Source organism: Cibotium barometz, chromosome 11 (assembly GCF_041138505.1).
Source record: "Cibotium barometz isolate CiBa-2024 chromosome 11, ASM4113850v1, whole genome shotgun sequence".
Classification (NCBI taxonomy): Eukaryota; Viridiplantae; Streptophyta; class Polypodiopsida; order Cyatheales; family Cibotiaceae; genus Cibotium; species Cibotium barometz.
In genome coordinates, this window is record NC_141056.1 from 19,898,560 (window position 1) to 19,926,245 (window position 27,686).

Genomic DNA, 27,686 nt, shown 5'->3' on the forward strand with positions numbered 1-27,686 from the left:
AGCCAGAGCTTTTTTCGAGGTTCGTGAAACTGAACGTGCGAACACATCCTCTCTAGTCTCCCCAATGCTGCATAAGCTCTGGTCAATCTGGTCTCCGCTGCTCTCCTCAAGGAAAATAGTGGGCCACTAAAAACCACACCAAGGTAAGTATATGCATCTGTATACTCCACTGTCTCCTGACCATATGTAAAGGTGGGTATTGACCTCCTAACCCACTGTGCTGTGGTGTTAAACACCATCACCTTGGTTTTACCAAGGTTAACAGACAATCCACTGTCCTGTGAGGAGATCCGGACACGAGGAGATCTACTTTAGGCCCAGGAGTAGTTTTATGGAGCAGTAAGAGACAGTCATCTTTTGCCTTGTCGACGACAGAAGGAGAGTACCGGGTTGCTTGTGATGCTGCTCATGAGGTGGTGAGGCTGCAGAGGTTGCATTGCAGGATTGGGCTTCCATTGGAGGAACCCATGGTCATCCAGAGGCACTTTGTTCGTGAACAAGATCGTTGGCTGATGACATCTTGCTAGAGTTCTGTTCGACGGAGGACAGTACGGTGGACCTCTTCACGAAGTCGCTATCTCAGGATTTGCTCAGGCGGCACCCGAGCTCCCTGTGGTTGGTTTCATAGCCACGAGGTGAGAGGGGGTGTTAGAAGTCATCTCCCGTCTATACATATACACCAGGGCCTTTGTTGTGGGTGTGCCCGTCCTTTGTAGATGTCTAATCATTTTTCCTCACTCCCCGTAATTTCCCCCCATTTTTCTCTATTTTTCTGTGGCATAGGAGGCAGTCTTGTAGTGGCAGGAGGACCTTGAACCTGGCCGATTGCATTTGTGGAGACTTTGGAGGTGGCCGACTACTCTGCACAGGTCGTGGACCTCCCTGATGCTGGCTGACCCCCCGTGCCGCTGGCCGACTGTGCATTTCAGCAGTCGTGGGGTTTTTTGTGTCCTGTCGGCTGCTACAGCAGGCCGACTACTACTGTTGGGGGTCCATATAAAATGGCCCCCAGTCCCCTTGTCACCATTGTATCATTTCCGGGATTCTTTTGTGTATATAGAGTAGAGTTACACGCCTCTACCTCTCTATCGCTTGTGCTGTTATTTTCTGCATTGTGTTTTGCTCGTGTTTCCAGATCTGGTCATCATCTCCGTTGCGTATTCTGACAATAAATTCCCCTTAAGCGGGCTTCTTGCCACACATCTCTCAAGCTCTCAAGCTCTCTAGCACTCTTCCTTGTACAAGGTCAAGCTTTTCTCTCATCTTGCTCTTTTTAAGATGTCGACCCAAGAATCCGAGTTGGAGCCCTTTCTCGAACGTGAAGACCTGCCGGCTACAGAAGCCACCGATGCCGATCTTTTCGACGATTATGTGTCAAAATCAGATTTCCAAGAGTTTAAAGTTGCTCTCGAAGCTTCTTCCTCGGAACGTCAAGCACAAATCGCCGCGCAGATGCAGGCTTTACAGAACTCCAGCTCTTTGTTGACCACTACCCTATCTACTCTTTCGGGTATGGATACCTTGGCATCTGCTTTAGGCCCCAATATTCCTCCGGAACAGTTTGGGGGCGAGCAAAAGCAGCGTACCAAGGAGATAGTGGACACTTGGCTACATAAGTGGCAAGTCCATTTTCAGTTCCATCCATATGATAATGGGAAAAAGATCCAATTAGCAGCAGGTTTCCTCTCAGGCAAAGCTTTGCTTTGGTGGAAGGAACTTAACCCTAAACCAATGACTTGGGCCACAGTTCGAAGACGTCTTCAAGAAAGAATTCCTCAAGAAAGAGGATGACTATGATGTTGTTGCTTGGTTTACTACTTTGACCATGACCTCGCAGAACCTCACTTATGAGGTCTATCTCTAGAAATTTAGGGACTTGCAGATGAAAGCTACGAAGATGGATTCCACAACTCTTTTGGGTTTCTTTGTAGCCGGTTTACCCGACTCATACCGTTTACAGGTTAAAAACAACAAATGCAAAACTTTGGACGAGGCCATTCATTCCGAGTCTAAACCCGTTACCAAGCAGGGGAACAAGCACAAAAGGAAGTTCTCCGCACCAATGGCTAGCACGATTGAAGGAAAGTCTTTGGACCAACCTTCGAAGAATTCAACTTCGACACCAGCGAAGAAGAAACGTCTCCTTAAGGCTTTGAAGCTCAAGAAGGAGGTACGTTGCTTCATCTGCGAAGAAAAAGGACATATGAGTAACGAGTGCCCGAAGCAAAAGGGTGCAAAGACCAACGCAGGACCCAAGCCAAAGGCAGCCAACCAGTTGTCTTTGACAGGTACGCCAGTTACAGTACTTTCTCGCCCTAGTACATATTCCGATTGTCTGTTCAACTCTAAAGTTTTTGGCTTGCATGATCTTCTCCGAATGGAGAAGTGAATGGCCATAGAATCCACATTCTTCTAGACCCTGGCAGCTCACACAACTTTGTTAATTACAAACTTGTGCAGAAATGGGGTCTTGACACAACACCCAGTGATCATACCTATGAGGTACGTCTACCTGCGGGTCGGCAAGTATGGGATCGAAAGGTGGAGACGCTACCGATCCGGATTCAAGACTACAAAGATACTCTGGAATGCTATATTATGCACCTAGAATATGTAGACTTGTTATTAGGGATTGAGTGGTTTAAGACTCTTCAAGTCCAGATAGATTGGTCTAGTCATATTTTTTCTTTTGAACATAGGAACACCCAGTATAGTATCTTAGGTGATTATATACATCCCTCTCAGGGACCTCTTGTAAATACAATTGATTTTGGTAATATAATGGATTCTTCTTTGTATACTGCTTTCCATTGTGTATTGATTCCACTTTCTTCATTTCTCATACCTTCTATGGATGTTAATGAATTAAGTGTATTTGAAAGCAAAGAATTACAGAAGATACTTGATTCGTTTCAAAATATATTTCCTAAGGAACTGCCATCGGGCTTACCACCTGAAAGAGCAGTAGATCATTGTATTGACCTGATCCCTGGTGCTCATCCTATTAGTATTCCACCTTATAGGATGAGCCAAGCTGAGGAAGATGAGTTGGCCAAACAACTCGAAGATTATTTGAGGATGGGCCAGATCCGTCCAAGTAAATCACCTTGGGGTGCACCTGTATTGCTTAGAAGAAAGAAGGACAACACCAGGAGAATGTGTAGATTACAAGAGATTGAACAAGCTGACAATTAAGAACCGTTAATCTCTCCCTAGATTAGATGACCTGATTGACCGGTTAGCAGGAGCGAAATATTTCACGAAGATAGAATTATGTATTGGCTATCACCAGATACGTATTCATGAAAGGCATGTTGAAAGAACTGTCTTTCGGACTAGGAATGGCCATTACGAATTTCTCGTATTACCTTTGGGTTAACCAATGCTCCAGCCACTTTCCAGTAAATGATGAACGATCTTTTTCGTGAACATTTGGGAAAATTTGTGGTTGTGTTCTTGGATGATATTTTGATATATAGTCGTACTCTTGAGGATCACGTTAGACACCTCACGATTGTCTTAACTATTTTAAGACAGAATCGACTATATGCTAGATTAAATAAATGTGAATTTTTCATGACAGACATCATTTACTTGGGACACAAGATCACTAGAGATGGATTGAGCATTGACTATGACCGAGTTCAGAAGGTTTTGGCCTGGCCTATACCGCGAACAGTGAAACAACTTCGTTCTTTTCTCGGTTTTGTTGTTTTTCTTCGGAAATCTGTGCGGGAGTACTCTTAGCTCACACTACCGATGACCGACTTGTTGAAAGGTCGTGGACGTAAGTCAAATCAGTCTATCACTTGGAATAACGATCTGGATATGGCCTTCAGACTTTTGAAAGATAAAGTCAAGGAAGCACCTATCTTAGCATTCCCCGATCCTAGTCGGCCTTATGTTCTTGAAACTGATGCCAGTGACTATGTGTTACGACCCTGTGTTTTTCCCTCTGGACAACAAGCAGGTGGGCAAGGGCACGGGGACGGGACGCACAGTGTGGACATGCATCAGTTGAATGTGAAAAGGAAACTCATAAGTGTGGCTAGTCCAAGTGTGAAAGGGGACAAAAGAGAATTTTATTGTTTATAAGGTTTTCAAACCTTTGATGCTTAAAAATATTATTATTTTTATTTTGAAAAGCATGCGTTTCTTTTAACATTGGCTTTTGGCGTTTTTGAGAAAAAAAACGCATCGTTTTCTTTATAAAAGGGAAGGTGGCGGAGATTCGAAAAGAAGAGCAGGGTGGTTGCTGCTATGCATGGTGGTGGTGGTGACGTTGGGCGTTGCTGCCGCCAGGTGCAACCACTGCTGTGCATGGGCGTTGCTGCATGTGCCGCTGCCGCTACCGCCAGCTGCTGCTGCTACCGCCAGGTGTGTTGCTGCCGCCAGTTGTGGACTACAGACGGGCAGTATAGGGCAGCCAAGCAGGCAACCAGATGGGCAGCCAAGTAGGCAACTAGAGGGGCAACTAGCGATGGTGGGCAGCCAGGCAAGCGCCAAGAAGGAATTTCTCTGCAGACAGTTGGGTGGCCGGATGAGTGTTAGATGGGAGGCCCTCCACGCCAGGCGGCTGCATGTGTGGAAGCAGTCAACGTGGGTCTCTCTCTCTCTCTCTCTCTCTCTCTCTCTCTCTCTCTCTCTCTCTCTCTCTTCGCAAGCAGGCTTTGTTTACGAGATTTGGATACAGAGGATCAAGTTAAGATGCACAGGATGATGTTCTTGGAAGAGATGTGTGTTGCTATTCGTCTTGGACTTAATGTGTATTTAGGGATGGCTTGACAGATCCTCTATCTTTCTCTCTCTAGGTTTTTGGCATCGTGATTAGATGGTGCATATATGTGGATTTATCTGTGATGGAAACAAGACATTGGTTTTCGAGAAGAAACAAGACTTTGGTATCGAGAAAACAGGCCTATGGTTTATGGGATACAAGTCTTTGGTTTATCAGATTATACAGGTCTTTGGTTTCATGTGGAAAGCATGTCTTTGGATTAATGTGAATAGGTTCTAGTTTTCTCGAGGTTACATGCAAGCTGTGACTGTAGGAAGGACATATGGTTTGGTACAGCCCTACTGTTGTTTGGGAAAGGGTTGTGGGATCCATGATTGAGATGGAGAAGACCTTTTCAAGCAGGGAGGTGTCGTACAGGTGTGCCTTCTCTATGGAATGCTTTGCTATAGTAACGAGAGTTCTTATTTGGAAAGTCCTGGGTGAAAAGCTAAAAGGGATCCTATTGGTAAAGGATTCGACAAGTTGTACTTTGTACTCATATTTGATCAAGTTAAGAAATACCGCAAGGGACGCCACTGCGTTTTGGGGCCAATCGGTGTCCTTGTACTATTTGCAGGAGCACTCTAGCTCCACCTATTTGTTTTCCTTTTCCAGGTTCCCATGGGTGATGAAGTATTTTGTGTGCGAGTGTTTGTTCCACCACCCATCAGATTTCTGAAGGCCGGTTACACTATGCCATCGGGACTTCTCTATTTCATGATGGTAGACCTGTTGCTTTTGAAAGTAAAAAGCTAGATAACACTCAATCTCGTTGGCCAACCCTTGAGAAGGAGCTTTATGCTGTGATTCACGCTCTCAAGGTTTGGAGACATTATTTATATGGCTCTAAGTATGTGGTATTGACTGATCATTAGTCAATCAAGTATGTGTGTGATGCGGATGATTTGAGAGGAAGGAAAGCTCAATGGATTGAATTAATGCAAGATTTTGATTTTGAGATTCGTTATAGAAAAGGGTCCATGAATAGTGTCGTAGATGCGCTTAGTTGAATTAGAGAGGTGAATACTTTGTCGTTCACCGAGATTTCTACTGACTTATTTTAGTCATTGAGAGGGCTTTGCAGGACTGATAGTTATTTTGGTCCATTTTGGCAGAAGATCCAGGACGGGAGCTCATTGATTGACCAAGACTCAATAAGGTTGCAGGAGGCCAGTGGATGATTTGGAATGGTTTACTATTCCGTAATGACAAAATTTGTGTACAACTGGTCCAAGATTCTTAAGGAGTGTCACGACGCCCCTTCTACTGGATACCCTGGGATACACAGGACATTATTGTTAGTGAAACACACTTTTTATTGGCCAAAGATGAAAGGATACGTAGAAGATTATGTTGTCAAGTGTCAAATTTGTTAAGCAAATAAAGCTGAACGCTTTAGACAGGCTGGGTTATTGCATCCTTTGCAAATCCTAGGTAATAAATGGGAAAGTATTTCCATGTATTTTATTACCGGATTGCCAAGAACACATGAAGGCCACGATTCTATTTGGGTTGTGGTAGATCGCTTGACAAAAATGGCTAGATTTTTACCAACTCAGAAGACCATTACAGCTACGCAATTAGCAAGGCAGTTTATCGAGCAATTTTTTAGTTTGTATGGGTTACCGCAAGACATAGTCAGTGATAGGAACTCTAAGTTTACGAGCAATTTTTTAGTTTGTATGGGTTACCGCAAGACATAGTCAGTGATAGGAACTCTAAGTTTACGAGTGATTTTTGGAAACTTGTTTTTGAGAAGTTGGAAACAACTTTGAATTTGAGTTCCTCAGATTATCCTCAATTTGATGGCCAGATTGAAAGAGTGAATCAGATTTTGGAGAATATGCTTCGAGCATATGTATCCAAAAGGCAGAGTTCATGGGAGGATTATCTTCCTATGTTAGAATTTGCATATAACAGTACTAAGCATACAAGTACAAGTTTTAGTTCTTTCATGCTTATGTATGGCTTTCAACCTAGATCACCTGTCACAGTGGGATTCTCAGGACTTCAGCATGATGTAGCACGTAGTTTTTTGCAAGATGTGCAAGAAATGTTACAAGTTGCAAAGGAATCTATTAGAAGTGCTCAAGACGGAGACAGATTTTATTTTGATAGACATCGTTCACCTAGAGAGTTCTCTGAAGGAACGATGGTGTATTTGCGAGTTCCGAAAGATTTCGAGACTTTACGGACAGGTCGATCTCCAAAATTATCCCCTAGATACTGTGGACCATTTCGTATTACACGACGGATTGGTTCAGTTGCATATGAATTGGATTTGCCTTCTTATGTGAAAGTTCATCCTGTATTTCATGTCCTTAGACTTAAGGAAGTACTGGGTGGAACAGACCAGTTAGTTACTCCTCAAGAAATCATACATGTCGAGGATATGACATTTGTTCCACACGAACCTGAAAAGATTCTTGGATTTCGTGAAAGGAGATTGTGTAATATGCTTATCATGGAATACAAGATCAAGTGGAAGGATCGTGTTGAGGAGGACGCTACATGGGAGACATTGACTACTCTTCAGAGAGATTACCCTTGCTTTTTAGTGAGCTCAGGAGGAGTGAGCTCTTAGAGGAAGGGGAGTATGTCATGTGCACAGTGTGTATCTACCGTGTGCTACATGCACACAAGACTAGCTTTGAGGTTGGGGAAGCTTGGAGCTAGGCAGGCTGATTGACGAGCTGAGTTAGGGATAGACTAACGAGCGGGCACCCAAGTATGGACGGGCGGGTGCCCAAGTGTGGATGCCCAATGACCGGCCAAGAGCCTATAAAAGGGTGGCCAAGGTTAGTCATTAGTGGATATAGAGTCTCACGTGTCTTTGTGAGAGCTCTATGGTCAGGAGCCTGGATCTAGTGCAGACGTGCACCTGCTTTATACAGCCGAGGCCGGCAGCAGTCTCGAGGCCCGCAAGGGTAACTTCGTGGTGGTATGGGATGTCACGAGGTAGAGATTGGTACGTCCATCTAGTGCAGATGTGCACTTGCTTTATGTAGCCGAGGCCGGCAGCAGTCTCGAGGCCCGCAAGGGTAACTTCGTGACGTCACGAGGTAGAGATTGGTCGGTACGTCCATCTAGTTAGCTCAGCTCGTGGCTCGGTGGGGATAGCCAAGACTTGTGGGCTTGCCCACAGCTGTCAAGGTTGGGAGGTGAGTCAGACCTGCACCCCGTCATGTTTGTTTGGTTTGTTTGCAGGTTTCGAGTCTTGTACCAGGAGCGTTCTACGAGGAGATCCTATGGGGATTCGACACTATATAACTAGAGAAGAACACTATCCTGGTCCTCCCGAGCTGGAAGCGCCCAGGGAGCCCTAGATGAGTCACTTGAAGCATCTGAATCACTGTCCTATGTCTTGTCTTTGCTCTTCTTCTGGGATGAAGACTTGCCCTTGTCCTTGTCCTGCTTCTTGGACAAGCAGTCCTTAGACAAATGTCCTTTTTTCCCGCAAGAGTAGCAGTGACTCTGACCTTTCTTCTGCACTGAAGCAAGTGCTTGATCTTGACCATTAAAAGACACCTTGACCTTACCCTTTGAAACTAGCACAGACTCTTCTTCCAAGAGAAGGGAGCTAAGGTCATCAAAATCCAACTTGCTTTCTATGACCTGGCACTGCAAAGCCCGAGAAACCACACCGTATTCTAGAGGAAGCTTTGTGAGGATAAGTGCAACCAAGTAAGTAGAGGACAAGGCAACACCCAATGCTAGTAAACTGGTCATGGATAACTAAGAAGGGTTAATACGAGAACTAATCAGAGGATTAGGGACTAGAGACCTAAGCTCGGATACCATGTTGAAATCCATGGGTCATTCTAAAAGAGGATTAATCACTAGGTAATGGCATTATGACAAGCTAGAAATGAGATTAGTATAATCAAAACACCAGCAAAAAATACCAGATTGTAGAGTTGCCCTTGCAGAGTAAGTGCCCTTATTGAGGAACCTCGTGCATAAAGATCCTCCAACTTGGACCAAACTTGATGTGCACTGGCGAGAGTTTGCATGAGTGGTGAGACCTCCTTTGTAATGGTCCGCACAAGCATGGAGTGCGCCTTCTCAAATCACTATCCTCCTAGTCTCGTAATTCTGCAAGGAATTCATCCTCTTGAACCTAGGTCCAACACCTCGAGTTTTGAGGACGCTCGGGCTTCTTCTCACTACCTTGAACAATCTCACAAAGACCCTTATGAATGAAATAGATCCGCATATTCAGCTTCCAATGAGCATAATTTGTCCCATCAAGCTTGTCCTCCTTGTTCTTATACTAGGGGAAGCCATATCCACAGCAAAAGAAACACCACTGTTGCAAGAAAACCGCCTGAAAACCTCGAATCTCAACACTCCCAAGGCTTCTCTCAAGCACATCCAACGGATAAGAGCACTAGGACCAATCAGCCCCCTCAGAAAACTTGAAAGAAAGTGAAGCAACTAGAAAACACAGGTGTAGGCCTAGGTACAAGACCTTTAAATGCTGGAAACTGATGTTTATTGCTAAAAACTGAGCACGAGGGAAGCCCGTAGGTGTTGTACAATGATAAGCAGCAGAAGCAACTGCTAATGACCTCAAGAGGATGGAAAAGAATGAGATGGAATGAGGGGAAAGGGGAACAACACTTATATACCCCTCGAGAGCTGGTCGGCCCGCTGTAGCAGGCGGACAGCATCATAATAGCATAAAAATGCTATAAAAAGCATAAAAAACTTGGAAAATGTCATGTGCAAGACATGCACTGGCTGAACTCAGAGGCTAATCCTAAAGAGGCAACAAGATGAAGAAGAAAGATGAGAACCAGTGTTGGCTGCAGCATATATTTGATTTTATTGTCCAGGAGCTGGCCGACCAGCAGTCGGCCAGTCCATGAGATATTCTCAAGCCTATATAAGGCTTCTGTGCTCATTGTTTTCAGCCAGCCCCTTGTTGGCTGGGTCATAGAACTAGGGTTTGTTTAGGTGTCTTACCTTTTCATGGAAGGCAGCCCTTGGAGGGCTGCAAGACTTGATGTGCCTTTTTGTACCATAAGAAATACTGAATTTCCAGCTCTCTCTCTCTCGTGCTTCTGCATGTAGCTTCTGGTTCTCATCTTTCTTCTTTATCTTGTTGCCTCTTTAGGATTAGCCTCTGAGTTAAGCCGGTGCATGTCTTGCAATTAACAAAAAAATGCCTAAATAAATATGCATATGCAGGGCCTCATAAATGGCTGATACCAGCATGAAAATGATGATATAGACCATTTGAAGATGATATATTCCAACACCTCCTCTTCATCACTAGAGGGTCGGTCCAATACTAGCAAGCTGAAGTAAGAACTCTAAAAGTAGCCGAAGTTCAGTCTAGGGGATGCTTTGGTTGATCAATGTCTTGTAAAGCATATAAGATTGAAAAGGATCGATGAACATTGGACGATGAAGAACACCACCTCCTCTCAAATCGGAAGAAAGAGGTACAAGTTGCAGTAATGGACACATCCAAAGTAGGTGATGTAGAAGCAGCACCGGGATCAATCTAGAAGAAGTTGTTCTCAAGAAAGGGAACAACTGATAGCTCCAAGGAAAATGGTACCTCCTCTGTATCTGCCAACAAGTATTTGTTGGATAAATGTAATCCCAACTTCTTAGTCCAATTTAATGTGTGGTGGTTAGGCTAGTGGTCAGTGGGTTGGTGTAAAGCCTACAAATGGTTGGTGCATATGGTTTATGCAACTCATGCAACTAAAAATAGGGTAGAGGAGTCTCTAAATAAGGTACAAGTCGTGATCAAGTGATTATGTAAGTTTGGTTCATGCCTCTAATCATAAGTAGTGTCTTCTTGTGTTAATCTCAAAGTAATTTTCTGCATATACCAATTTTTGTCCCTCATGTTCATGATGTTTTGTACAAGCTTTGATCCACCTTGAATATGTTTTGATCAATCTTCATAGCTGAATTATCATATCCAACATTTGGTATCAGAGCATGACCCAATTAGGTTTAGTTTATTAGCAAAAACCCTAATTTTTCTCTTCATTACCATAGCCAGTTTTTCTCTGTTTGGACAGCATGCTGTAGATTGCCTTCATGCTTGCATCTGAGGTGATGATACCTTAAAATTTTGATATAGGCCTCTTGCTTTGCTCCCACGCTTACCCTAAAACGCAGCTCACAGGCCAATTTGATCGTTGCTTCGCGAATTCGTCATCGCCATCAACATAGGCCGTTTTCTGCTAATCCGGTTCATTCGGCATTGTCTCTACGAATTCGTCTAATTCCTCTTAGGTGCTTCAAGTCTATCATGTGAGGATTCAGCATATCAAATCTTGAAGCAATTGGTCCACAGGAGCTGCTGTACGGAGCTGTTTTCCAGTCGCTTGTTTTCTGCCTCTTTTGCTCCAACAACATGGTGATTATTATTTTGATCTATATTGATGATATTATTATTATTTGGGCTTAAATCATCTATATGAGCAAGTTATCAACATCAAGCATCATATTGCATCATCATGAGCTCCAAATTCTCCGACAAATTCAACGGAACTGGGTTTCATACCTGGCAAATCAAGGTGAAGGGCTACCTCATGAAGAAAAATCTATGGAGTACGGTCAAGCCACTTCCTGAAGATGAAGCAGGTATTTCTGCTGCAGTTACAAGAGCTACAACGGCTGCACTTCAAGCAAAAGATGAGCAAGCATTTGGTATTATCATTACTACTTTAGAAGATGATTTTATTCATTATATTGATGATGTTGAGTCAGCTATGGAAGCTTGGGAATTATTAGAGCGTACTTTTGGTGTAAAGGCAAAGCATTCCAAGATCAGTTTGAAGATGCAACTCTTTGATCTAACCATGGAGAGTAATGAAAATTTAACAGCTGTGATTAACAGGTTGAAAAGCTTAATGACACAATTGGTTTATGTTAAGTCTCCTGTTCCCGAAGAGGATGCTATTGCTATTCTGCTTAAAAGCTTGCCTTCAAGCTTTAGGCAAATTGTGACGGTACTTAAAGAGAAGGAGCCAGTCCCTTCCTTGGAAAGTATCATAAATTCTTTGCAGGAAGAAGACAAGAAAATTACAAAGGATGTGATAGATCCTTATGCATATGCTATTACTTCGACATCGGCAAAGAAGAAGTGTACTATTTGTGGTCGTACAAATCATCTTACTAAGGATTGTTTCTCCAAACATCCTTGTGAGTATTGTGGAAAGACAAATCATCCATCCTCAAAGTGCTACCAAAAAGATCAAAAGCTAGCAAAGGCACATGTGGTTGAAGAAGTCAACCAATAAGAAGAAACAAATCTTTGTTCTAGTCTTAGTATAAAAGATGTAGATGATGATTATGCTTTTTAAATTATGTCATGTATGTGGTTGAGTCAAGACTTATGTTGTTCCAACTTGACGTGTTGTAGAGGAGAGTATACCACCCTATGTTGTTGTTAAGGGGGGACTCTTATTCATTGTGTCAAGGAGGTATGTTAGACTTGCTCATGTTCTTGTAAGAAGTTGGTCTTAAGGGGGGATTGTTGGATAAATGTAATCCCAACTCCTTAGTCCAATTTAATGTGTGGTGGTTAGGCTAGTGGTCAGTGGTTGGTGCAAAGCCTACAAATGGTTGGTGCATATGGTTCATGCAACTCATGCAACTAAAAATAGGGTAGAGGAGTCTCTAAATAAGGTACAAGTCGTGATCAAGTGATTATGTAAGTTTGGTTCATGTCTAATCATAATTAGTGTCTTCTTGTGTTAATCTCAAAGTAATTTTTTGCATATACTAGTTTTTGTCCCTCATGTTCATGATGTTTTGTACAAGCTTTGATCCACCTGGAATATGTTTTGATCAATCTTCATAGCTGAATTATCATATCCAACAGTATTGATACCGTAGTAGACGACGATGACTCCTCTGAAGAAGAAACAACTGTAGGTACTGGTGAAGTAGGAGTTGGTGACACCAAAATGCCTAGAGAAGGGCTAGGAACAACCACCAATAGAGCAGTCACCGGAGAAACGGCAGAGGTAGCAACTCCAAAATCCACCAAAGGTACGCGAGATGAAATACTATCGGGGGTAAAGATTCTCCAACAATAGGAGAAGGAAATGAAGTAACCTATGGCACAAGAGGATCATGAGGGATAACTGAATCCGCCAGGGTTGAAGTCTGAACCAAAATAGACTCTTAAATAGTGGAAGTAACCACCAATGAGAATTCCATAGAATCCTCTGAAGATGCCTCCTTTGGAACATAAGAAGCAGAATCGTCCTTTGAAAGCATATCTTGTAGCATAGGAGGGGAACCCAGAGAAATATCATCAACACCATGGCGAGGGTAGGTACGATCATCTGCAATGTTAATGGAGGAAGAAATGAGTGGATGATCCTCAACCTCATCCAATGTGACCTTGGCCTCTACTAAAGAAGTCATAGCTATGATCACTAGGATTGTGTCCCGTGGAGAGGGAGAAAGAGAATCTGAAACTGACAAGGGGGCCACTTTGGCCCTAGTCTCTTGATGTTGTGAGGCAATGCCTGAGTCCGAATACCGCCTTTGAAGTTCAAGCCATAGCTGAGAGGCATCATAAGAAGCAGATAAAAATCCCACTTGTATGGAAGGTGACAAAGATTGGATGATAAACTTCCTGGCAGAAGCATCATAAACTCCCCGATAAACAAGATCCAATAATTGAGGAAAAGCTACAACAACCCAAAGACTAGAAGCCTCCAAAGTTAGTTGAGTCCAGTATGACAAAATCTGATAGTTGGTAAAAGTAAGGGGATGGTTTCTAGAAGCCATCACCACCAAGAATTGAAACCTCCTCAAGAAAGACTAGAAGAGAGGGTGGGTGGGAGATCATGCATTGGAGAAGAAACTGTAGAAGGAGCAGCAGGAGAGAAATCTCCTGAAGCCATGTCCTTTGACAAGAAACCTTCTCTTAAGAAAGGGGCTGAATCAAAAAATCAGCAAATCCTCCTCTCAAGCTGTGCACAGCAAGAAGAAAGGGAGGGAGGGTGGGAAATAGAAAGGAGAGGAAGAAGGAAGATCTCTCCAAGCTGTAGATCGAAGATCTCTCCAAGCTATAGGTCCCTGTCCTCAGCACCTAGAAGAGGGATTCAGCAATCCAATCAGCAGAAAAAATCAGCAATCTTTGCTGAAAATTCAGAAATACAACAGTCCCAAGCGTCAAATGAAGAAAATGCAGAAATCTTGAGGAAGCCTCTGCTCCCGGAGAAAACGCAGCACCTTCTACGATGAAATCTGCAGAAAACGCAGCACCCTGCTCCAAAACAGAAAACACAAAACACAGCTCTTTTCTGTTCACAGGTCAGCGTTTTGCTCTGATACCATGAAAGAAAATTAAGCAAATAGAAAACAGAGGTGCAGGCCCGGGTACAAGACCTGTAAATGCTGGAAACTGATGTTTATTGCTGAAAACTGAGTACGAGCGAAGCATGTAGGTGCTGTACAATGATAAGAAGCAGAAGTAGCTGCTAATGACCTCAAGAGGATGCAAAAGAATGAGATGGAATGAGGGACAATCCTTATATACGCGTCAAGAGAGTTGGTCGGCCAGCTGTAGCAGGCGGACAGCATCATAATAGCATAAAAATGCTATAAAAAGCAAAAAAAACTGGGAAAAATGCCTAAATAAATATGCATATGCAGGGCCTCATAAATGGCTAGTACAAGCATGAAAATGATGATGTAAACCATCTGCAGATGATATATTCCAACAAAACTGAGGAAAGAAGGGGCTGGACAGCAGCAAACAGTCCACCAAAATGCACTGGAAAGCATCCATCGGAAGGGGAGGGAAGCCGGGGAAGAAGAGGATCTGTTGAAGCCACTTGTCAGGCCGCAAAACACACGATGACCCTCCACTGCTGTCCTTGCTGCAAAAACAGACCAAACACCACCAGCCGTTGCAAAGACTACTATTAGAAGCAGAAAATGCAGCCCACCAAGGTTGCACTGTGATGCCTTGTAGATGATGCAGCAGGGCAAGAACATCGCAAGATGAAAAACGCTGGAGCCCGAAGAAGAACAAAACGCAGCCTCCAGAAGAAAACGCAGCCATTGAGAAAAATGCAGCAGCAACACCGAAACGTAGGAGGGAGGAGGGGGGGGGATGTTGAATAGAAACACAACCAAAACATAGATGTCTAATACCATGTGAAAGTATGCACAGGCAGAAGCGATCATAATAGACAAAGAAGAGAGAGAGAGAGAGAGAGAGAGAGAGAGAGAGAGAGAGAAAGAAAGAAAGTTATATTAACGTCTACAGAAGACCCCAAGGGTCTATGAGACCAAAAGTAATACAATGGTACCATGGATATACTGAGCCATGGAAAACTGAAAGAAAAAGTAAAATGAAAACATCTGACAGTACATGTGATCAACAAATGATCCTGTGTAGAGTTGAGATATGCTGTGATCAGCTAATGACGAGAGAGAGAGAAATGAAATGATATATTAACGTCTCTAAGAGGCCAGAGCAGCCTATGAGACCAAAACTGAGAGTACATCTAAAGTTGGTGTCTCATCAAAGAGATCAACTAAATGAGACTAAAAAGTACAATAAATTGATTGTCCTACAGTTATAAGAACAGAACTGTAAGACTCCGAGATGATACTGAGTAGAAAATACAGAAAAATGTATATCAGGTAGATCCATGTATACTGATCAGTTGAAGTGTTGCCCTCTCCTTAGATCAAGTATCTCCGCCATGGGGCTGTCTAGAATGGAGAGGTCGTAGAAGCGAGGTAGGCGCCTCCGATGCCGAGCAATAATGGCTCTGATCTGGCGATAGTGAGGATGCCGTGGTCAGGATCCTGGTGGGCGTGGCTGACGAGCACGACATAAGATGACTGCTCTATCAGTGGTGACTCCCTGGGAGCGTGGTCGGTGCCTTGATGGGCCAATGGAGGAGGTATCAGGAGGTGTGTGGGTTGGGTTGCTGGTGCTGGTGCCGAAGAAATCTGTCAGGGTCCTCTGTCTAGGTACATCATGGCTCGGCCTCCTGTCTGCAAAGAGGGTTTCTCTGTGTTTCCTGAGCTCAAGTAGAAACAATCCCAGGCATCTCTGATCCTCAAACTCCATGGCCCTGCATAACGGCCCAAAACCCTCTCGGAAGAGGTAGTGATATCTCCCTCGGATCTCATAATAGACTGTACATCGGCAAATGTAGTGTTCCTCTGTCTCTACCTCCTGGTAGCATAGCTAACAAATGCGGTCATCCAAGATCTGATGCACACATGGCCCTGTCTCAATCCGCAGCTGGTGTGATGAGGTCTGGATCTATCCAATGGCACAACGTATCCAATGTGATAGGTGTACATCCATGTACGCCGGGCGGGTGATAAAATCATCTGGTGAGAGGTGTAGAAAATGGCTCTTGTAATGTCCATGTCCTCTCTGTGTCCACTCTGATGATATCCATCTTGATCGTGCGGTTTTGCTCTGAGCGGGTGAGATCCAAAAATGGACAATCCAGACTGTACTGAAAGGGTGGTAGTGCCTCTATCCACAAACCATGTAGGTCAAACCATGATCTCATTTGAGTGTACCAACAATGAGTATCTCCATCCTCTGCCAACTGTATGGATGAGGTCAATGCCAATCGGGAGTACCTCTGCTGAGGGAGCTCCCATAGCCGCTGTAAAAAGGTAACTGCTTGGAATAGGGCCTCGGTTACTACTGGTGGGGCGCCTAGCTCAGCCGGAACAATCTCATGTGGTGCTGCTGATTTGCTCCGAATCATGTGGGCAATCATCATAATCAGTGGTCTCTCCATTTGCCTCCATCCCTCATCTGTCCCTCTCTGAGATCTGTGATGTATACTAGGCCCCCAAATTGGAGCTCCGTACAGGAGGGTCGGTGTGACAAGCTTATCAAATAGCCACAATTTGGTGCGTGGCTCCTGAAACTGTATGTGTGCACATTGCCTCTCAAGTGCCCCCAAGGCTGCATGCCCTCGAGCTAATCTAGCTGCTACTCTCCTTCACGGAGAAACGCGGTCCTGTGAAAGTAACTCCCAAGTAGACATATGACCTGACGTACTCTACCAGCTCCCCTCGGAAAGTGAACTGAGGCTCTGATCTCGTCACCCATGCCTGTGGTGTGTTAAACACCATAACCTTGGTTTTCCCAAGGTTCACTGTCAGATCTCTCTCCGCACAGAAAGCCTGTAATGCATCCAGGTGTCTCTGTAATCCCTCCGGAGTGTTGGAGATTAGAACAATATCATCAGCATATAACAAGATGGGTATCAACACCCCTGCCAGGCATGCCCTTGGGCCTCCCAATCTCTCTACATAGTCAGAGACCGCATCAATGTACAGTCCAAAGAGGGTGGGCGATAGCGGGCATCCCTACTTCACCCCTATCGTGCTGGTCACCCTATCAGATAGTCCGCCTGGAGCTCGGACTCTGCCTGACTCATACAAATCATATATCCCCCACTGCATATCCTCGGGTACCGAGAGAGAGTTAGAGAGTTAGAGAGTTAGAGTTAGATTAGAGTTATATTAACGTCTATGGAAGACCTCAAGGACCTATGAGACCAAAACTGATTTGATGGTGGAGTGAATGTCAGGCCTTTGTGATGGGAGTGTGTCATGTCGGCGGAGAACCTCACGAATCTGTTTGTGTGTGGTGGAGGGACCTGATGCTCTGGGTTGGGGACTTTTGGCTCGTAGAATGGATCTAGCTCTCGCACGAAGAACTCCTCTGGGGCGTGGAGCTGGAGCGCTGGTACAGGTGGTGGGCGCTGATGTCGTAGTAGAGTAATTGTTTTGGGGAGTGGATTTCGATGTGGATGTGTGTACCGCAAAGGCATCTGTGATGGCTCTTTGTGAGGTGTGTTGTCGGAGCTAGGGCCGTCTCTCAGCATGCTGCCTCAACACTACATCCTTGTGTCGTCTGAGCTCCATCAAGTACATGCCCAAGCACCTCTGATCCTCAAAATGTATCACCCCTGTGAGTGGTCCGAATCTCTCTCGGAAGAGGCAGCGGAATCTCCCCCGTATCTCGTAGTAAGCCGAGAAACTGAACATATAATGGGTCTCATCCTCTATTGCTCATGTGGTGCATATTGTGCATGTCCTCTCCTCATGTGGGATATTCTTAGCTCTGCCGGTCTCTACTTTGAGGCGGTGGGAGGATACCTTGAGTTGGTCGATTGTGATACGCATAGCATGTGACATGTGTCTGTATGTATCCCGAGATCTCAAAGAATCCATCCTTGAAGAGTCTCAAGAATTGATCTCAAAGAATCCATCCTAGAGAGAGAGAGAGAGAGAGAGAGAGAGAGAGAGAGAGAGAGAAGAAAGAAAGTTATATTAACGTCCACCACGGGAGGCCGAATCCGACCTATGGGACAGATCAGGTACATCCATTTACATTCCACTCTGGGTATCGACGCCAAAGAGACATAAAACTGAAAAAAAAATAACTCAAAATGAACTCTTAAGACTCTTAAGAGTTTAAATTACAATGGGTTCTATTGCATCTAGTTCGAAATTGAGGTTCAAAATAAAAATAGCTATATTTCATCCATGGATGGATTTGCTCTTGAGGGGGGTGGGGTACGGAATTCTTTAATGATTGCTTGTCCTCCTCGAAGAGTCTCAAGAATTGATCTCAAAGAATCCATCCTAGAGAGAGAGAGAGAGAGAGAGAGAGAGAGAGAGAAGAAGAAGAAGAAGAAGAAGAAGAAGAAGAAAGAAGAAAGATTTATTAACGTCTACGAGAGGCCAAAGTCGGCCTATGAGACAAAAAAATAATACAACTGTGTTCTTCCGGTCATCGGAAGAAAAGAAAGAAAAGAAAAAGTGTGCATGTGTTTGGATACAACTGTGAATCATCATGGATCGGTGGATCGCTAGGCCATATTGACATATGAGACAAATCTGTATACAAGTCCATGTCTTGAGTATCGTGGAAAGAAAAACTGAAATGAAAAGCTAATCGTAGTCATATGCAGCTCACTATCTAGCATGCTATAGATGTACAATCATGATAGGTGGTATACTACTAATTTCGCCCAGTGGAGCTGGTGGGGTGTAGTACATCATACATGGAGCATGGGGTGTAAGCCTAGCGGGGCGTGCAGTGACATACTCAACCATGTGTCCAAGAGATAAAGATATAGAGAGAGAGGGGAGAGAGAAAAGGGAATGGGAATCTTGCACAGTACACCACATTGAGCGGGGAATAGGCCCCGTCCCCTTTCAGGAATTTATTCAAGAACAATCCACGGGCACACTGGCCAGGATCAATACGCTGGCTAGGATCAATACAATCCATGAATACAAAACAAACAAATATGTCGATGTAGGATATCCAAGTCGATGTTGATGTCTAGGCATGAGATCTCTGATGCCGAGCACACCACGGGAATAACCCACAAGTATCTCTCACCGGGCTAGTACCAAATCCAATATCTGAATCCAAATCCAGTAAATCCAAGTCTAGATCCAAGTCCAAATCTAAGTCTAGATCCAAATCCAAGTTCAGATCCAAATCCAAGTCTGGATCCAAATCCAAGTCCAAGTCCACATCCAAGACCAAGTTCCATGTTCATGGGGCCTGATGGAGTAGTGGTGGTCTGAGTCCGGGTAGTTGTAGTCTCCTGGCAGCTCTGATCTCCGAGTGTGAGCCCTCCTCGGGAGAGGTAGATGATAGAGCGGGAGGGGAATGTGGCTCCTTGATAAGCCTGAAGAAGTTGGTGATTTGTGGCTGGGATCTTATGCTCTGCACCTATCTCTCTCTATGTTGGTGTAGCTCAAGGAGGAAAAGGCCTAAGCATCTTTGATCAGGATACTCCATCACCCGGCTAAATGGGCCAAAACCCTCTTTGAACAAGTAGTGGTGTCTCCCTTTGATCTCATAATATACAGGGCATTTGCATATGTAATGCTCCTCTGTCTCTACCTCTGTGTGGCATAATTTGCATATTGTGTCCTCTCTAGGAGTCTGTGCTGCTCTCCTTGCCTCAATCTCCAGAGTGAGAGGAAACTTTGATCTAACCAATAGTCACCCTCATAGCTTGAGACATGTGTATAGCCTGGGCGTTGACAAATCCATCCTCTGTGAATCTAAGGAAATGATCTTTGTAGTACTGCATCTTGGTGCAAAGGGGACCCGACCAAGTCTCCCATCTGGATCAAATCCTGTCTCAAAACTCTATTCCTCTCCTCTCGGGAGAGTGTAAAGGATGGGGATTCATCATCATATTGGAAGGGTGGTAATCTATCCATGTCGAGCCCATGTGCTGAGAACCACTCATCTATTGAAGCATACCATCATGGGTGATGGCCCTCTGTGGCAATGCTCTTTGAGGACTCCATGATCAAGCGGGGTAGTCTCTCTGGATCCATGGCTCTGATGCGTTTGATGTAGGCTATGGTCTGAAATAGAGCCTCTACCATCATGGGGGGCGCTGTAAGCTCTGCTTTGATGATCTCATGTGGTACTGATGGTTTGTTGCGAATCATCCCGGAGATCATGAGGATTTGTGGTCTCCATCTGACGCCAATCATACGTGGATAGGTTAGGGGCCCATACCGGTGTTGCATACATCATAGGTGGGGTGACTAAGGTGTCAAATAGCCATCCTTTGGTGCGAGGCTCCTGGAAGTGAGCGTGATGACAGTGTCGCTCCATCAATGCAAGGGCAGCATAACCTCGGGTGAGCCTGTCCTGTGATGCCTCTCTCATGTAGAGAGAGAGAGAGAGAGAGAAAGAGAGAGAGAGAGAGAAAGAAAGAAAGAAAGAAAGAAAGTTATATTAACGTCCACGGGAGGCCGAATCCGACTTATGGGACAGATCAGGTACATCCATTTACATTCCACTCTGGGTATCGATGCCAAAGAGGCATAAAACTGAAAAAAAATAACTCAAAATGAACTCTCTCTCTCTCTCTCTCTCTCAAAATGTAGAGAGAGAGAGAGAGAGAGAAATGAAATGTTATATTAACGTCTTCAAAAGGCCAAAGTGACCTATGAGACCAAAGTTACAACCATGTGACATTTGATACACTATTTGGAAAAGAAAAGAAAGAACTGAAGGTAAGTATCTAGTCCTACAATACATCAGTAGGCAGCATCCGGAAGCAGCAACTAGGGAGAGTGGGAGCTAATGCTACTGTCAAAATGGGGTACATGAGTACATGGATACATGAATACATGAATATGGGGGAGTACAAAAGTGACAGTGAGTACAACAGTATATGGCTGGAGTGGTAATCATCCTAGGAGCTCTAGCATGGTCTCTGCCGGATGGCCTGGATATCTGCCATAGTGAGATGCCTGGTCGGACGAGCCTAATGCATCGCAATGATGCTGTGAATCCTCCTGTGTAGGCACCGTCTCCGATGTGAGGATCCGCGAACCCTCGGGCGTCTGGATCTGCCCAATTGGATAGCTCTCTCAACTAGAGTCCCACGGGGTGCTTGTTGCTGGGCTGTCGGCTGTGTCCCCTCCCGGGTAGTCCCTCTAAAGAAGTCAGTAATCTGTCTCTGTGTGGACTCCCTGCCAGTCGGGCGTCTGCTCCTGATAATGGACTCTCTGAGCCTGCGGATCTCTAGGAGATAAAAACCCAAGCATCTCTGATCACAATAGTCCATGACTCTAGCCAGTGGTCCAAATCCCTCTCTGATAAGGCAATGGTAGCGCCCTCGAATCTCATAATATGCTGTGCAGCGACATATGTAGTGCTCCTCCGTCTGTGGCTCTATCCAACAAATCTGACAAATCCTGTCCCTTGGAGGTATGCCTCTAATTCTGCCTGTCTCTATCTCTAACTGATGTGAAGAGGTGCGGATTTGCCCAATGGCGCACCTCAATCCATGAGGCAGATGGGTATCCATGTATCTCGGTCTAAATATAAAGCCATCCTCAGTGGTGCGGAGAAGATGGTCTCTATAGAAAGCCATCTTCGTCCCCAACTCTTGTGAGGGCTCTAGCCATGTCCTCCTAGTGTCCAACTGAATGACGTCCTGTCTGATGACTCTACTAATCTCAAAATGTGTCAAGGTGAGAGAGGGTGCGCCTCCAGAGAGTACTGGAAGGGTGGAAGTCTGTCTAAACTGAACCCACGGAGCTCAAACCAGGATGCTATCTGCGCATACCAACATGAAGTGTCTCCCTCCATGGCTAGTCAACATACTCCACTGTCTCCTGCCCATATGTGAAAATAGGTGCTGATGTCCAGACCCACTGAGCTGTCATATTAAACACCATAACCTTGGTCTTTACCAAGGTTAACTGAGAGCCCATTGTCCTGTGCATAAGCATGTAAAGTATCCAAGTGCCTCTGCATACCCTCTGGTGAGTCTGCTATAAGCACAATATCATCAGCATATAAGAGCAGAGGTATCTAAATGCCAGCCAACTGGGCTCGTCTGCCCCCTCTTGTCCTAATATAATCAGAGATCTCATCAATGTATAGTCCAAATAGAGTCGGAGAGAGCGGACAGCCCTGTTTCATCCCTATGGTGGAGTGTACTGGCTGGGAGAGACCCTCTGAAGTCCGCACCTACCCAACTACTGTCTCATAAAGTGCCATAATACCCCAAATGAGCTCACATGGAACCCCCAAGTCTTGTAGCCTGCGCATCAGTCTAGCTTTGGGTACTCTGTCAAAGACTCAATGGCCTTGCGGAAATCCATAAAGCCACAGTAGATCCTCCTCCCATGTGCTCTGCCCTCCTCAATGATATCCCTGAGGGTAAAGATATGATCCAAAGTAGAGAATCTCCTCTTGAAACCGGCCTGTCCCTGAGCTCGGACCCCTTGTCTCTCTGCCCATCTGCTCAACTCTTGCTCAAGAATAGAGGCATATAGCTTGGCCAGCGAGTGACCAATCATAATGGTGCGGTAGTTAGTCGGCAGGCTCGGATCTCCAGACTTGAGTAGCGGCACAATCGTGGAAGTACTCCAAGTCCCAGGAAACCCCTCACACATGGCTCTATTAAACATGAGAGCTAGCAAGTCTGCAATCATATGTCTAGCATGTATGAAATGCTCAGCTACAATGCCGTCATGATCCTGTGCCCTCCCTGTATGCAATCTCTTGATGGCCCTCCTCACCATCTCTACTATGAAGAAGGTAGAAGCGGGTGGACAGGGCTCTGGAGGGTTTGGTAGTGGTGGCTGCTCTGGTACTGTGTAGAGGGAGGCTGCATACTCGCCCAATGTATCTGAAGAGGTAATGGCCGGAGGCGGGGGGGGGGGTGCTCTCTAAGCAATCTCTAGACCTCCCGAGAATCCTGACTCAAAAATAGCTGATACATGTCTCTCTCCAGCCGAGCTAAGAATGCTCTCTTCTTCCGCTGAATGAGGCATCGGAAGATGATGCATGACTGTCTATATGTAGTAACACCTGTAGCCACCTCTCTCTGTAGCCGGGCTCTGAGCTCCCTACAGTCATCATCATACCAACTATTCTGGGGCATACTCCCACGACGTGGTTGTACTGTGGGCTGCGTGTGTGGGAAGGCCGTCGCTGCAGTTGTATGTAAAGCCTCTGTCAGGATCTGTGTGAGCTCTGCTAATGGCCTCTGTGGATCCTCTGCACTCAACAAGTTGTAGATCTCTGCAGTGTATACTCCATCAATCTCTCTACAGAAGGTATATCTCGGGTGATAGGAGGACTGTTAGCACATTCATCCCCAGTTTCTGCCCATTTCTGGTGTCTTTTTGGTCCCTTTTTGCATGGCCCTTGATTGTGGGCTGGCCACCCCTATTTTTCTGGGATTTTTCCCAGCCTCTATGGTTTTTTCCCAGTCGGCCAGCTACTACTGATGTCCAGTTGGCCAGCATATGTAGCTCCAGTCAGCCAGCAATGGATATGACATGGGGAGTAATAGCACTATATGAGTTGGTGACAGAGAGAGTACGTGCACCGGGAGGTATGCAAGGAGATCAAGAGCTCAGCTCTATTGGGGTGAAACAAGGATGCTCACTATCACCCACTCTCTTTGGACTCTATGTTGATGAGCTTGAGCACTTCATTGACAAGTTGGGAGGGGCTGATCTACACTGGCTGATACACTACTACCCAGCCTCTTATGCGTATGACATTGTCCTAATTTCAGATTCAAAGGATGGACTGCAGAGGTATTTGGATGCTTTGGGGGGCATTTTGTGAGGAGCATGACCTCAAGGTGAACCTGGGAAAAACCAAAGTCGTGATTTTCAACACATCTAGGGCAGCAGCAAAGAGAAATCGGTTTACATATGGTGGCGCAGTGGTGGAGATAGTCTCATCATACCTATATCTAGGCATTCCTTTCTCAGAACCGATCTTCACAATGAGGCTACAAAGCGTTCTAGAGACTAAGCCCATGCTCGATATCCTTGATGACCCCCTCCCCCTACCAGGGGGTCAGCTCCATAGGTTGTATGATGATGATGGTCCGACTTTGTATCATATGGCTCGGATTCGACATTCCCAGCTCATAGCTCTAGTCTTTATTTTCTTTACCATGATGAGATTACATGGACACTATTGTATCACTTTTGGTCTCATAGACCCAGTGGGTCTTTTGAAGACGTTCATTATAACTCTCTCTCTCTCTCTCTCTCTCTCTCTCTCTCTCTCAGATCCACCATGATGTAACTTTTTGGTCTCATAGGTCATTATGGCCTTTTGAAGACGTTAATATAACATTTCATTTCATTTCATTTCTCTCTCTCTCTCTCTCTCTCTCTCTCTCTCTTTTGAAGATGTTAATATAACATTTCATTTCATTTCATTATGGCCATCACAGCGCAGGCGGGTGGAGAGGTATGGAGAGGCCTTTGGTATCTATGATTGCTAGGATTATTAAAGCCAAGGCCTTGGTACCTCACGAGATTATTCGAGCAGAGCTGGCGGCTGCCCCTCTGGTGATTGAGGCTCTTACGAGATCAGTCTCCTACATACATGGCTTGTGGGATCTCCCCCGAGACAGATATGCACGCCTCGCCCTTGAGTCCTCCCGACAGTTAGCTTTACAGGGAGACACGGCTTGTTGGTATGGACAGATGACATCTTGGTTCCAGGCACATGGTTTTAGCATGGACAGATTGCCTTAGGCACATGGTTTTAGCATGGACAGATTGCCTCCCTTCCAATATTCTCTGGAGGTACCCTCTCTCACTCTCACACGGACAGAGATTACCACTCTCATCCGTCAGGATTTAGTTCAGCTAGACATTAGGAGGACATGGATATAGCCGACTGAGGAGTTGGGCACGAAGATGGCTTTCTACAGAGAGCATTTTCTTCAGCTCACAGGGCTGTAAACATTGTTGCTAGGACCGAATTAATGCAAAATGCAAAAACCCTAATTTTGGCCTGCAAACCCTAATTTCAGAAACCCTAATTCAGCCCGCAGAAAACGCAAGCTAAGGATTGCCCTAGGACAAACTAAGCTTTGATATCAATGTCACATGTGGAAGCTTTGGGTGTCTTCTTTCAGCCGCAAGTACTGCATAGGAACTCTTGATGCAAGAACAATCAGCATAGAGAGAGAAAGAAAGATCTATTAAGCGTCTACTAAAGACCCAATGGGCCTGTGAGACCAAAGTGGTACAATAATGTCCATGGCATATCTCATCATGGAATGGAAAATAAAACAGAATGAAAACATAAATATAGCTATCTCACTGGGGTGATACAAAACTATCCATGGAAACTCGTCATGGAATACTAAAAACATAAAAACATGGGAGCAACATTAGCTCCGAGTAGATGCTACGGTGCTACCTTTCCACGTGACATAGCTAAGGGAGACCTCTCGGCCATACTCGTCCAAAATGCCAAGCATGGGGTTGACAAGTATGGCCGAGAGGTCTCCCTTAGCTATGTCACGTGCAAAGGTAGCTCGATGGCAGTGGAGCATGTCGCAGCTCGTGGAGGGTCCACAAGATCCACTATGTCGGTGTCCTCCACCTCCTGGGTCCGGAAGAAACTGGTGATGGTTGGCTACCGAGGGAGGGGGCGGGGTGGCTGGGGCCTGTGTCTCAAGAAGGTGTCCCTGTGTCTACGGAGCTCAAGCAGGAAGAGGCCTAGGCAACGCTAGTCCTGGAAGTCAATGATCCTGGAGAGTGGACCGAATCCCTCAGGAAATAGAGAGTGAAACCTCCCGCGGATCTCATAGTATACTAGGCAGCGGCATATGTAATGCTCCTCCGTCTCAACCTCTGTGTGGCATAGTCGGCAGATCCTCTCCTCTCTGGGTGTCCATACGAGCTTCTCGGCTCTGAAGATGCGCTCAGCTCTACCTGTCTCCACTCTGAGGCGGTGGGAAGAAACCCGTATCTGGCCAATTGCAATCCGCATGGCATGGGACATGTGAACACTCAAGTAGCCCGGCTGCTGGATGAATCCATCCTCAGTGAGTGAGGAAGTGCTCTGTAAAAGTGTATCTTCGTGGGGAGCTCCGGGGGTGTGATCCATGTGCAATGTGTGTAGAGGCTAAGAAGATCTGACCGGATAATCCGGTTGGTATCCTCGTGAGAGAGCTGAAAAAAAGGGGAGTCCAAACTGTACTGAAGGGGGGGTAGGCGGTCCATGCAGAGCCCATATATTGAGAACCAAGTGGAAACTAGTGCATACCATACTCCAGAGTGCTCCTCAAGTGCTAGCTGTCTGGAGGAGGACTCCAGGGCAAGCCTCGGGTACTTGTGGGGATCCATGTGACTGATGCGATGAAGGTATGTGACTGTCTGGAAGAGTGCCTCCACTACCATCGGGGCTGCAGGAGACTCTGTGTGGATAATCTGGTGTGGGACTGATGGTTTGCTGCGGATCATACAGGAGAACATCATGACCTGGGGCCTCTCAACTTAGTGCCAATCCTCATCGGATAAATCTAGCCACCAGAAAGCTGCTCCATACATCAAGGCTGGTGTGAGGAGGGTGTCAAAAAGCCAGCCCTTCGTCCTGGGCTCCTGGAAATGTGCCTGGAAGCACTGCCGCTCAAGTAAGCTCAAGGCTGCATATCCCCGCGTCACTCTGGCATGTGCTGCTGCGGGAAGCATGGTAAAGCGTGGGCAACTGAAAGTGACACCAAGGTAGACATAGGATGAGACAATCTCCATAGGATCCCCTCTATATGTGAAGCTCAATCTGGATGTGACGGAGCGAGAGGTATTGAAGACCATTACCTTGGTTTTATCAAGGTTAACGGAGAGGTCCCGCTGAGTGCAAAAGTCATGTAAGGCATCCAACTGTCTCTGAAGCCCTTCGGCTGAGTCTGAGAGGAGGACGATGTCATCTGCATAAAGTAGTATGGAGATCAATATGCTTGCCAATGTGGGACCAGCCCCGCCTAATCCATCAATGAAGCTCGAGATCTTATCAATGTAGAGGCCGAAAAGAGTGGGTGATAGAGGGCAGCCCTATTTCACCCCAATGGTGCTGGAAATCTCTTGTGATGTACCTCCTGGGGCTCTCACTCGTCCGGTGACGGACTCATAGAGGGCGATGATGCTCCAACACCATGTTAGATGGGACTTCGATCTCCTGTATAGACGGTGTAAGAGGCGGGCTCGAGGTACAGTATCAAAAGCTTTGCGGAAATGCACAAAGTAGTAGTAAATCCTCTGGTGTCATGCTCTACCCTCCTCGATGATGGCACGTAGGGTGAAGATGTGGTCAAGGGTAGAGTAGCTCCTCCGAAAGCCAGCCTGTCCTAAGGCTCTGCATCCGTGGCTCTCTGCAAATGAATTGAGCTCCGCCTCTAGCATTGATCCATAGAGTTTGGCCAATGCGTGGCCAATCATGATCGTCCTGTGGTTATTAGGATCAAGTTGATCTCCGGCTTTGAGGATGGGGGTGATGGTGTTGGTGGACCAAGAGGGTGGAAATCCTTCACAAAGGGCTCTATTGAACATGTAGGCTAGTAGGGGCGCTAGGGTATCATGGGCATGCGAGATG

At 45.6% G+C, this 27,686-nt stretch overlaps 1 protein-coding gene across 1 annotated transcript in view; it reads left to right on the plus strand.

The window, feature by feature from the left end:
• LOC147633872 (DNA-directed RNA polymerases IV and V subunit 2-like) overlaps positions 1 to 27,686 on the plus strand; it is an 82,783-nt gene that overhangs the window by 14,900 nt on the left and 40,197 nt on the right. The window lies entirely within an intron of this gene.